Source organism: Phocoena sinus, chromosome 8 (genome assembly GCF_008692025.1).
Source record: "Phocoena sinus isolate mPhoSin1 chromosome 8, mPhoSin1.pri, whole genome shotgun sequence".
Lineage (NCBI taxonomy): Eukaryota > Metazoa > Chordata > Mammalia > Artiodactyla > Phocoenidae > Phocoena > Phocoena sinus.
The window spans coordinates 77,898,059-77,910,479 of NC_045770.1; the positions used below are offsets into that span (position 1 = coordinate 77,898,059).

General features: G+C 36.4%; 1 pseudogene; it reads right to left on the bottom strand.

The window, feature by feature from the left end:
* Positions 1-3,238: 3,238 nt before the first annotated feature.
* On the bottom strand, positions 3,239-6,389 carry LOC116758360 (annotated as a pseudogene).
* Positions 6,390-12,421: the final 6,032 nt, after the last annotated feature.

Consider the following 12,421-nt stretch of genomic DNA (forward strand, 5'->3'; position numbering starts at 1 on the left):
GCATCCTGATATAAAAAAAGATGCTTAAAGGCCAAAACTGTGTTGCCTCAGGACATTAATATGCACAGAAAAACCAGTTGAAGAAACAGTTGTTGGACTTAATTCACCCCTTTTGATATCAATTAAAGAGAATGCTTCTAATGTAACATATGGGGAAAAGTCAGTATTTCTGAAAAAGATACATGAGGAACTGATATTTGATATGATAAACAATTAGAAGTCATTAGAATTTTCTTACACAGAAACATAATATGAAAACAGAACTTTATATATAAAATATAATATATTTTAAGTGTATTTATAAACATCATATATATACTTAGTTATTTTTATTAAATTATATATAGATATATAGTTGGGGGTGATATATTAAATAGATATATAGACATATCTATCCATAATTTAATCAAAATAACTAAATGATCCTCTCTAGCATGTCTAAAGAAACCAACTTGAGAAGCTTGGAACTGGGTGGAAACTAACTCCTGATCCATATAACTTGAGAGTTATTTTTTCACTGAGACTATCTCTGACTGGGTAAAGGTAAAAAAAAAAAGTCATTATTTGATGGATGGGACTTTTTCAAAATTTTTAGAAAAACACCTGAATATATAAAGAGGAACAAGACAACAGATAAGTAAGTGCATATCAAAAATAAAAGGATATTTAAAAGTTAATGGTGGATTCCATAGGTTTAGAGATCAATACACTCCTTTTTGTATAAAACATAACAATAGCAAAACAAAAAAAAAACAAAGCAAAAAAAGCACATATGAAGAAAACCAAAAAGAAATACCTTAGCTCAAAAACAAGAATAGCTTAAAAGATAGACATTACTGGGCTTCCCTGGTGGCACAGTGGTTGAGAGTCCACCTGCCGATGCAGGGTACATGGGTTCGTGCCCTGGTCCGGGAGGATCCCACGTGCCGTGGGGCAGCTGGGCCCGTGAGCCATGGCCGCTGAGCCTGCGCGTCCGGAGCCATGGCCGCTGAGCCTGCGCGTCCGGAGCCTGCGCGTCTGGAGCCTGTGCTCCGCAGCGGGAGAGGCCACAACACTGAGAGGCCCGCATACAAAAAAAAAAAAAAAAAAAAAAAAAATATATATATATATATATATATATATACATTACTATATATAAAATAGATAAACAACTAGGACCTACTGTATTGTAATTGGGAATTATATTCAGTATCTTCTATAATCTACAATGGAAAAGAATTTGAAAAAGAAAAAATATATATGTATAACTGAATCACTTTGCTGTACACCTGAAACATTATAAATCAACTATATTTCAATTTAAAAAGAAGAAGAGGGCTTCCCTGGTGGCGTAGTGGTTGAGAGTCCGCCTGCTGATGCAGGCGACACGGGTTCGTGCCCTGGTCCGGGAAGATCCCACATGCCGCGGAGCGGCTGGGCCCGTGAGCCATGGCCGCTGAGCCTGCGCGTCCGGAGCCTGTGCTCCGCAACGGAAGAGGCCACAGCAGTGAGAGGCCCGCGTACCGAAAAAAAAAAAAAGAAGAAGAAGAAACCAGCTCTGCTGTCGCCTTGATCCCTAACTTCTAACCTTCATAATAGTGACAAAATAAATTTCTCTTATTTAAAAAATAAACACAAAAACAAGATTATGTTCTTGGGTCAGAAGCAGGAGAGAGTCAAAGCAGAATTTTATTCTCTGAACTTTACAAAATGAAGATGCAGCCTGCAATTCAGCTTTGATTAACTATAGGGATAAAAATATGCCAAAAAAAGAGAGCACTAGAGCTGAACTCATAGGTTGAAGTGAGGACAAGGTTAGAATTTCTTTACTTGTAAAAGCAGTCTCCAACTCCCCAAGCCCACACACACTTTAAAGAAGTGTACCTAGGAATATCTCACATTTGTGATAAATACGCAGCATGTAACTTTTGGCTGAGATGAGTTACTAACTTGTTGGTGAATGGACGTCTGATGTCACAGTATCTCCCTGTAGAAAGAGCCCTAAAACTCATGTAAGACCTGATTTCTGACTGGGGAAACTGGAATCAGGTACAGGCAATCACAATCCCGCTCAACAGGTATAGGTGAGCAGAGTAGAAAAGAGGAGCAAAATTAAAGGATCAAACAGAAAATGAAAATTTCCCCACAAAATAGGTCTTTGAACCCATATTCTAAGATATATAAGAAATCTATTTCTAAGAAAGTAAATAAAGTCTAAATCAGACCACAGAGGAGGCACTGCAAAAAAATCAGTTTTACAGGACAGGGTAACAAGATTTCAAAATAATATTTAGGAATCTCAAAGATACAAATGAAATAATAACATTTAAAATAAAAGCCTGATAAACATGAACCATTTTCAGAGTGAAAAAACATTAGCACTAGGTCCTATAAAAACAGCTGCAAAACTTGAAAATATGGTTATTGAAATAACAACATAAAACTATAAATGAGGTGAACTTTTGTATAGCTATGATTGAAAAGATAAATCACATAATGGAGAAAAATAACAAAGAATTCACTAAGAAATACACACAGAGAAACAAACATATGTATATAGTCTCTTTTACCATCCTCAAAGAATTTCTATATTAATCTCATATTTATGGAATCAGGCAAACAACACTTGTATCTTAAAGACCCCACAATTGATGCCATATGCAAAACCATTATCAGGTCTAATATCCTGGATTAAAACAATAAGAAAAGTATTGAGAGTTTTCATATTCCCCCATAATCTGCTTTCAAAAAATCCAGGGGAAATAAAACACAAGTATGACAGAAATCACTTTATTTCTGAAACTCTTAACAGTTAAGTTGTATCAGCTATTTTGAACTCCAGTACTATACTTTAATTAGAAATAAAACGTAGGTTAATCTAAAAGAAAAACTTGGATGCATTTTTTAAAAAGAAAACTTTTAGCATGGTGAAAATGTGTGATTGTGGTTAGTCATTTGTTCATATCTAATTGGTCAATAAATGGGATGCATATCTTTTGTTGTAAATGTGTGAGTGAATAAAAGGTATATATAACCACAGCTGTCTCTCCATTTCTCTATTACCCAAACACATTCATACATGTGTGGGGATAGATACATTCCTACGTGTGTGTGCTTGTGTGTATGTATATATATACATACATACATACCCACAAAATATCCTACTGAATCTAATTCAGGAATGTCATTTTTTTTAAGAAACTATATTTTCTGTCAATCTTATTTACATTTTCTGTTTAAGGTTCTGTGGAAGAACAACTTAAGACCACTCAGTGGCTGTTCCTACCTGTTCAGTGGCCTGAGCAGGGGAAGCTGCAGTCCAGTCCCCAGTAGTGAGCTGAGTGCCGCAGTCTTCACGAGGGAACTGCTGGATGGCCACAGAGGGCACCTGCAGACCTGTCTGCAACCTCAGGTAGAGTACAGTAAATTCTTGGGAGCTGGAGCAGTCCATTCACCTGGAAATTCCTCCTGGGTCACACCCTTTCCAGCCACCGCCAGCTCTTCCTTTTCAATCTCTTCAGCACCTCTGTAGAAGTAGAGATCAGGCTGATCTGACCCCGGGGGTTCATGGGAGACAGTGCCACGCATGCGCAGATCTTCCCGCGTCTCGCGCCGCTGCAGCTGCCGCCGCCGCCGCTCCCGCCCCCGCCCCGCACGGCCGCCACATCCACCACAGCGGACTATCATGTGAGCTCCCTTATCGTTGCTCGGGGATGGCAATGTCCACATAGTGCAGAGGAGAGTCTGTGGGACACAATGACGGTAGGTGGGTTAACATAAGACACCTCTGAGATCAGCCCTGGATCAGTAACCAAGGGAAGTCGTGGCTCCCGGAAGGCTACCTAGATCTCGTTAGGGAAGATTCCAGGAGAAAAGCAGCCAGCAATACGAGGGGTCCAGTGGCAGCAGCAAACTTCAGCACAGTTTGCTAGCCAGTATTCCCGGAGGATACAACACTGACATCTGCCCCGTTTTCAATGGCAACAATGGCACCAATGGCACGAGCTGCCAGCAGAAGCTTCTCCCAGGTCCTCTTTAGGTGTATGAGGTAATACCATCACTTTTCATTTTGTAGATGTACTGTTCTGTTGGGTAGTCAAGGTTGATGCTACCTAGGTGGGTTCCTGCTGCAAGGAATTTGAGGACATCCTTCTCCTTTATTTGCAGGACATCAAGGGATCCGGGTTTCCTTTAACTTACGAGATGAACCCAGAGCAATGCTGTATGGACCCCTCTCTGGGTAGCGCAGAAAAGCAGGAATGTCTCTTTTAATAAATAAAGAAAAGCATTATATTAGCAAAAAAAAAAAAAAAAGAATTCTTCACAGCAGTAAATATTTGGCAAGTTTCAATTAATGCAAAAATAATAAACCAGGTATAAATATATTTCCTCTAATAAGTTAACTCTGATGATCTTGGTTTATCATGTTTACTGATTAGCAGTGGTTGAACATAACATTATTATTTAAACAGGTGACATTAATGTGGCTTAAGCAGCTAACAATTTTTTTCTGTGAATGTGGAAATATATAGCATACTTTTATATTCTGGGCCTGAGAGAAAGGAATGATAATGTTGATACCATTTTAAAACTATTTTTTTTCTCATAAATTGAGAGGAGAGAGATGTTTTCCATCACAGTGGTCACTCATTATGCTCTCTAATTAAGTAGGTTGAGGAGAGAATACCCATAACAATAATTCTGATGAAATTCCTACTCCTTTTTAATGATCTCATATCATATGTATTTTTCATAGTTTCTATTCTAGGGGCAAGGATGCTTTTTAAAGCATAATTAATAATATTTTCTGCCTAAGGGGCTGCATTATCTGGTGAAAACTGCAGTTTTCTTGGACTAAAAACTCATTAATGTTGAAATCAATGGATATATGTTTTGTTCATTGCGATTCAACTCATTTCTCCATGAGTTACACTGTAGACCAAAATACTTGACTTCATTCTTTTTTCTCAAGAGAGAAGAATTTGAAAAGACAATGCAGTTGACAGAGAAGATCCTGGGCTTTAGCAGTAATGAGCTAGAGTACCAATGAGGAAAGAGAATTAACTGTATAAGCTCAGATTTATAGTCTAAAAAATGCAGACTATAATATTATTTGCCTTGCAAGGTAGATAGCATTAAAGTAACATAGTAAAACACTATGAAGTGCCTACACATCAAGTTATCCATTGCCTTAATGGTGTACCTTTTATATCTACCAGATATCAATGGCTTATAACAAGAAACATTTTCATATGCTTATACATCTATTTATCTGCTGAAAGGTCTTTTCATCTCTGCTACACTCATCTGACCTCAGCTGGGTTTCTTCAGGAGCATGTGGTCAGTTGTAAGTTGTGGAAGAACTATTGATACCTGGGTTCAAATGTCTTTAGCTGGGATAAATTTACTCTCTTCCATATGGTCTCATTGTCCAGCATTCCAGCATGCTAGCTGGTACTTATTAGCATATGATTTGATGATGGTGCTGGAGGGAAGGGTGTGGAGTCCATGAGTAAGAGTAGAAATGTGCAAGAGTCTTGAGCCCTAGACTTGGAACTAGCACACAGCTATTCCTGCTGCTTCCTACTGGCCAAGTCAAGTGACAGGGCCAACTCGGATTTGAGGTATGGAGAAATTGACTCCTCTTCTTCTTAGGAGGGTTTGTGAAGTCTATTAAAAGGAGTATAGATACAGAAGGGAAGAATTGGGAGCATATTTGTAATTAATCTACTACAACCTGGCCCAAAGGAAGCAAAAAATAATTTTTTTCCTCTATCTATTGATATAAACACTATGCATAAATTAACTACCAAATCCTACATAAAAGACAATATTGGATACATAAATTAATTCAGAATCCAGAGTACTAATCTTTCTAAAGAATAAACACGATGTTCAGATTTCCCTAAAATATCATACTTTCAAAGATTTGCCTTCATCTGGCAGAGAGGGTGTCAGGTAGCTCACGCACCAGGCTACCTCTTCAGTCTTATCACTCATTGCTCTCACCAGCCTCTCGCATATGTCAACCAAAAGAACCGTGAGCTATAAAGAGGCAAAAAGGTAGTTTATTTGGTGACTTAGAACTGCAATTTGGGGATCACAGATTCTGGAGGAACCCCGAATAGTGTCCCATCAGAGAAAATGGGTAAGGGTTTTGATGGGAAAAAAGAAGTTCAGGCAGGCTTACACAAGTTGTTTAGCAAAACTTTGGATTGGAGGATAAATTTGTTCTACACGTACAATTGGGTTGTGGAGTACATCTCATCCTTTACTAGGGAAAGGTATGTTTTCTTTCGTCCAGAAAAAGTCCAGTTCTCAGCATTATTCTTTGGTTTTGGCAATTCAGCAACTATTCGGCGGTTTGATTTTAGAGTGTTCAACAAAAGTTCAGCCCAGGCAGGGAACATGGAAGTCCTCAGGTCACATTTCAGTCATTCCTGACACAGCTCCTTTCACACATATATCCACAATAAGCTTTTTATGGGGCTTTTGCACATTCTTTCTTTTCACCATTTCTCCTTATCCAGCAGATGCCTTCCAATACTCAGACTTTCAGCTCAGGCACCCACTGGTTTGATGCTCAACCCCATCGTATGCCTGTCTCTCTCAGAGCTGGGGATTTTTCTGTCAGCCTCTTCTAGTAGATCATGACCTCCTGCAGGAGGAATTTTCACCTTTATCTCTGTTGTTGTCTCAGTGCTTGGAACGTAGAAGTGCGTAACATATATTCAATGAACAAAGGAATATATCTTTCAAAAAATAATATTTTGTAGTGAATGGCATCCCATATATTTAGTTCAATTTTTTTTAACCCAGTAGGGCAAAGCACCATACTAAAGATAGGATATAATAATGACAGAAGAAATAGATTCTATTTCTAAGAGGCTTGCTCTTTTAGGGAGAAAAAAAGTAGATCTAGAGAGAAATACTACGAAGTACTACATTTTCCATAGTGGATTACAGTTTGGAAGTCAGTCTAGCATGTTTGATACCCAGTGTGTTTTCCCCAGTAGAATAAAATAACAGGAGATCTCGATTATAACCATTTTGAAACATTTTGTTTTATTTCTTTTAAGCGCCAAGGGAAAAAATATAATTTATTTGTTTTTTGTTTGAAAGGGAAATAACCCCATTTCAAGCATCTCAGTGCTAGAAAAGGCACTGTGTGTTCCCCATGAAAATATACAGATGCTCATATATTTGTAAAATTAACATAAATCTTCCACAAGGAAACGTATGAAGGCTCTTTCATTGAAACATTTTAATTTAAATGGAAAGTCTAGTGAGAAATAGCTGAACTTTCTTTGAAAACTCAACAGCAGGCAATACTGAATTTCAAGCACCTGCAGTGTGGCAGATATTTAGTTATGTTTTAGAGATAGATGCTCCTATCATATCCAGATAAGCTTTATAAGTAGGTGAGGTAGATTTCTAAACTGATAGTTTCAATACTGTATGGTAACAAATGGGACCTAATTAAAGTTAAAAGCTTCTATTCAGCAAAGGAAACCACTGAAAACAAAAAGACAACCTACTGAATGACAGAAAAATTTTGCAAGTCATATGACTGATAAGGGGTTAATATTCAAAATATTAATCAAAATTTCATCCAAACAGCATTCAATATCAAAAACAAACAAACAACCCCATTAAAAATGGGCAGAAGAATAAATATTTTTCCAAAGAAGACATACAGGTGGCCAATAGGTACTCTCAACATCGATAAACATCAGATAAGTGAAAATCAAAACAGCAATGAGAGATTACCTCACACCTGTCAATGCTGTCACCAAAGAGACCACAAATAACAAATGTTGGCAAGGATGTGGAAAAAAGGGAACGCTTATACACAGCTGGTGGGGTTGTAAATTGATGCAGCCACTGTGGAAAACAATATGGGAGTTCCTCAAAAAACTAAAAATAGAACTACCATATGATCCAGCAATTCTACTCCTGGATATATATTTTTAAAAAAACAAAAACACTAATTCAAAAAGATACATGCATCCCAATGTTCATAGCAGCATTATTTAAACAGCCAAGATATGGAAGCAACCTAAGTGTCCACCAACAGATGAATGGATGAAGAAGATATAGTATTTATATACAATGGAATATCACTCAGCCATTAAAAAGAATAAAATTCTGCCATTTGCAACAAGGGGAATGGATCTAGAAGGTATTATGCTTAGTGAAATAAGTCAGAGAATGACAAATATTCTACGTTATCACTTATATGTGGAGTCTAAAAAATAAAACAAACAAAAGTAAATATATATATAAAAAGACTCACAGATATAGAGAACAAACTAGTGGTTACCAGTGGGGACATGGAAAGGGGGAGGAGCAAGATAGGAGTATGGGATTAAGAGATAGAAACTACTATGTATAAAATAAGCAACAAGGATATATGGTACAGTATGGAGAAATATGGCCATATATTGTAATAACTTTAAACGGAGTACAATCTGTGAAAATATTGAATGACTAAGTTATAACAAAATATTACTACATGGTAAGGAAAAGAGCAGAGAAAAATTTATTGTAGTCTAGAGGAAGGTTACAGGGTCTGGATTAGAGTGTTAGGAAAATATTCCTAGAGAAAGTGTTGCCTCAGTTAACTCTTTAAAAATGAGTAGGTTTATCAAAAGATGGTGAGAGATTCTACAGGCCAAGTGTGAAAGGCATTCCAGATAATACTGTGTGTTGTTTGGAGCAAATATTTTATAACTGGCTACAATTACTTTAAATTGCCAGTAGTGAAAATGGATTATCCACTGAGAAATCCATCTAGAAACTATTGTTGTGAACATTGGTGGTGCCACCCACAAAAGGTGCTGTAGGAATTGTGGGGGGAATGCTGCACTGTAGTTTATGATTAGGAAGAAAGATGACATGAGTCATCCTACAGTGCCCAGGACCATACTAAACAAAGAAGTATTGTTTCACATTCAACGTGACTTTAAAATCCTTACCAGATCATTATTTAGATGAAACACACACACATACACAGTCATCTGATTACCAGAAACTAAACTATAACTATATAACTGTTTCTATAGAATAATAAAGTTTTTCATAAGGGTCTAATACATAGTAAATTTCATGAGTAGTTTAATTTACAATAAATAAATACATTCAGCTATAAAGCAAACTAAGGAAAATAATATTTGTCTCATTCAGAACTTTATCATGGACTATTCAAATTTCATAAAATAATGTCACTAATACTAGTGCTGCTTGTGAGATGTGAGTTGTCAATACAGTACTCTTATAACAGTCTTCCTTAAAAGTTGTTGCATTTATGACTACTGTATTTTACGTATAGGTACAAGCGTGTAGTCACTTCACTTCACTAGGTTTTAGAACTCATCATGTTTAAAGATCTTTTTTGATCCACCTCCTAGAGTAATGGAAATAAAAACAAAAATAAACAAATGGGACCTAATGAAACTTAAAAGCTTTTGCACAGCAAAGGAAGCCATAAACAAGACGAAAAGACAACCCTCAAAATGGGAGAAAATATTTGCAAATGAATCAACTGACAAAGGATTAATCTCCAAAGTATATAAACAGCTCATGCCGCTCAATATTAAATAAACAAACAACCCAATCCAAAAATGGGCAGAAGATCTAAATAGACATGTCTCCAAAGAAGACACACAGATGGCCAAGAAGCACATGAAAAGCTGCTCAACATCACTAATTATTAGAGAAATGCAAATCAAAACTACAATGAGGTACCACCTCACACCAGTTAGAATGGGCATCATCACAAAATCTACAAACAACAGATGCTGGAGAGGGTGTGGAGGAAAGGGAACCCTCTTGCACTGTTGTTGGGAATGTAAATTGATACAGCCACTATAGAGAACAGTATGGAGGGTCCTTAAAAAACTAAAAATAGAATTACCATATAACCCAGCAATCCCACTACTGGGCATATACGCAGAGAAAACCATAATTTAAAAAGACACATGCACCCCAATGTTCATTGCAGCACTGTTTACAATAGCCAGGTCATGGAAGCAACCTAAATGCGCATCGACAGACGAATGGAATAACGAAGATGTACATATATACAATGGAATATTGCTCAGCCATAAAAAGGAACGAAATTGGGTCATTTGTAGAGGTGTGGATGGATCTAGAGACTGTCATACAGAGTGAAGTAAGTCAGAAAGAGAAAAACAAATATCGTATATTAAACACATATATGTGGAACCTAGGAAAATGTTCAGATGAACCGGTTTGCAGGGCAGAAATTGAGACACAGATGTAGAAAACAAACGTATGGACACCAAGGGGGGGAAGCGGGCGGGGGTTGGGATGGTGTTGTGATAAATTGTGCGATTGGGATTGACATGTATACACTGATGTGTATAAATGTGATGACTAATAAGAGCCTGCTGTATAAAAAATAAATAAAATTCAAAAACCTTATCGTGCTTAAAATGTATGTATTAAAATATATCTTGATTTGTTATAAATAAGTTTCCATTTATATCAATTTTAAAATGGGAGCATTATTTTAATTGTTTACACTATGTTATGGGCAAATTATATTACCCATGAATATCTTCTTCTAACACTCATGAATGAATGTTAATTTTTGTGAAAAGAAGAAGTTGACTCTGATACAATTGAAAACCACTCTATAAATTAAGTTGAATATGATTCATGTATGTTAGCAAAATATACAGACTACTTTCTCAATGCCTATGCACTATCAAACTATTATTGTTTCCTGAAATTACAAACACGTTCATATATCATCGGGGGGAAAAAAGTTATATCAGCAAATAGTTTGTCAGTACTCTCACTTCATTCACCTGTGCCATCCATGCCTCTGAAGTGATTTGGATTAAGGAAAGTCCAAGTAGGAGATAACAGGATCTTCCCCACCCCCTTATCACGTGTAACTTTCAGGTACATTGGGGTCAGCTGTGGTTGCAGTTAATTATGCCCAGTTCTGAATATCTTTCAAGGGAGTGAACATCTCTAACTCAGTATTTAAGGAGGTTGCTAAGGTCATGTTAATATCCTGAACTCCTGCACTTAAGCCACAGTTAAAAGGCAAAGCCAGTCTGAAACTACAACCACCAATGTCTTTACCTTTTTCTTCTGCGTTGAATAGTCTCTCCTCTAACTCACTTCACAATTTGTATATATCCTACATTTTCCACCGCATGTCGATATTTAAAAGTACGAACATTTACTGAAGCTGAAAATAGGTGTAGTCATGGATATATTTCAGATATGTTAAAAAATTCTCTTTGTATATACTGTTAAACACTTTTGTCATATCAGAGCTTCCTGCATTCAATCAGGCAACCAATATACCACAGTAAAGAAATGCCACTAACGACCAGAACTGCTACATGCTGAAAGAGACAGAAAAAAATAACTTTGAGAAAAATTGCTTTACAATTTAAAAAAAAGTCTTCTCAACTAACCAATTTAGAATTTATTATATATATGTATTATTTTCTTACAAATATTTTGTCAATTCTTGCCATTTGGGGGAAGGGAACGTATTTGAATTCAGGTGATCTGGGTTTTACTTTAATTCTTTTGATTATTTGCAAACTGAGACAGTAAAGTCTCTAAAACTGGTTGGGTATCACTTTCCCTATCTGTAAAGGGTATGATTAATATATGTTGTTCAATGTTATTTGACAAGTTCAATGAGCGTATATGGGTATATGCATTTAAACATGATTTTACTACTCATAAGCAAGACCATCTATTAAGCTATATATTTGAAATTCACGTTCTTTCTCCATTACCAATGGACTGCTCTCTACTTTTCAAAATGTTGTATTTCTCAAGGAACTTTCAGACTACTCTATCAGACTTTAAAACTATTCTTTTTCCCTCTTTCAAGAAATGTGTTGCAATTTCTTAACTCAGAACCTTGCACTGTTCAATCTTTTTGTTATGTGGAACTGTATTCCAGGCCAATTTTTTCCCGTAGCTACATAGCTGCCTTGTAAGCCTGTGGGGAGCAATTCATTCATTTCACCTGGGGTAAAACATTTGTTTTGTTTATTTAAACATTATAGAAGCAAGAGTTCCTTAAGCCCATTCAAGAGAAGATTCAGCTTATATTCTCTAGTATGTATCAAAAAGCAATTATAGCTTTTCTGAACAAGTTTATCACTAGAATATGTTTTCCAAATAAAGGTTTTACATAAGTCTATTTATTAGAGAAAAGAAATGGATATTGAGAACAAGAACTAAATGCAGTTTATTAACAGTTGTTGCTGACTGCTGTCTGCAAAAAGAGACCTGAAAGATTACACTTTTTATCAACTGCTTATAACATATTTTTCCAGGGATAACAGATGTAAGCGCTCTAATTTTGATTGTATACATAAAGAGCTTTTGCTGTAATAATCTTGTTTCTTTTTGAGTCTCTCTTAAGCAAACTTGAAAT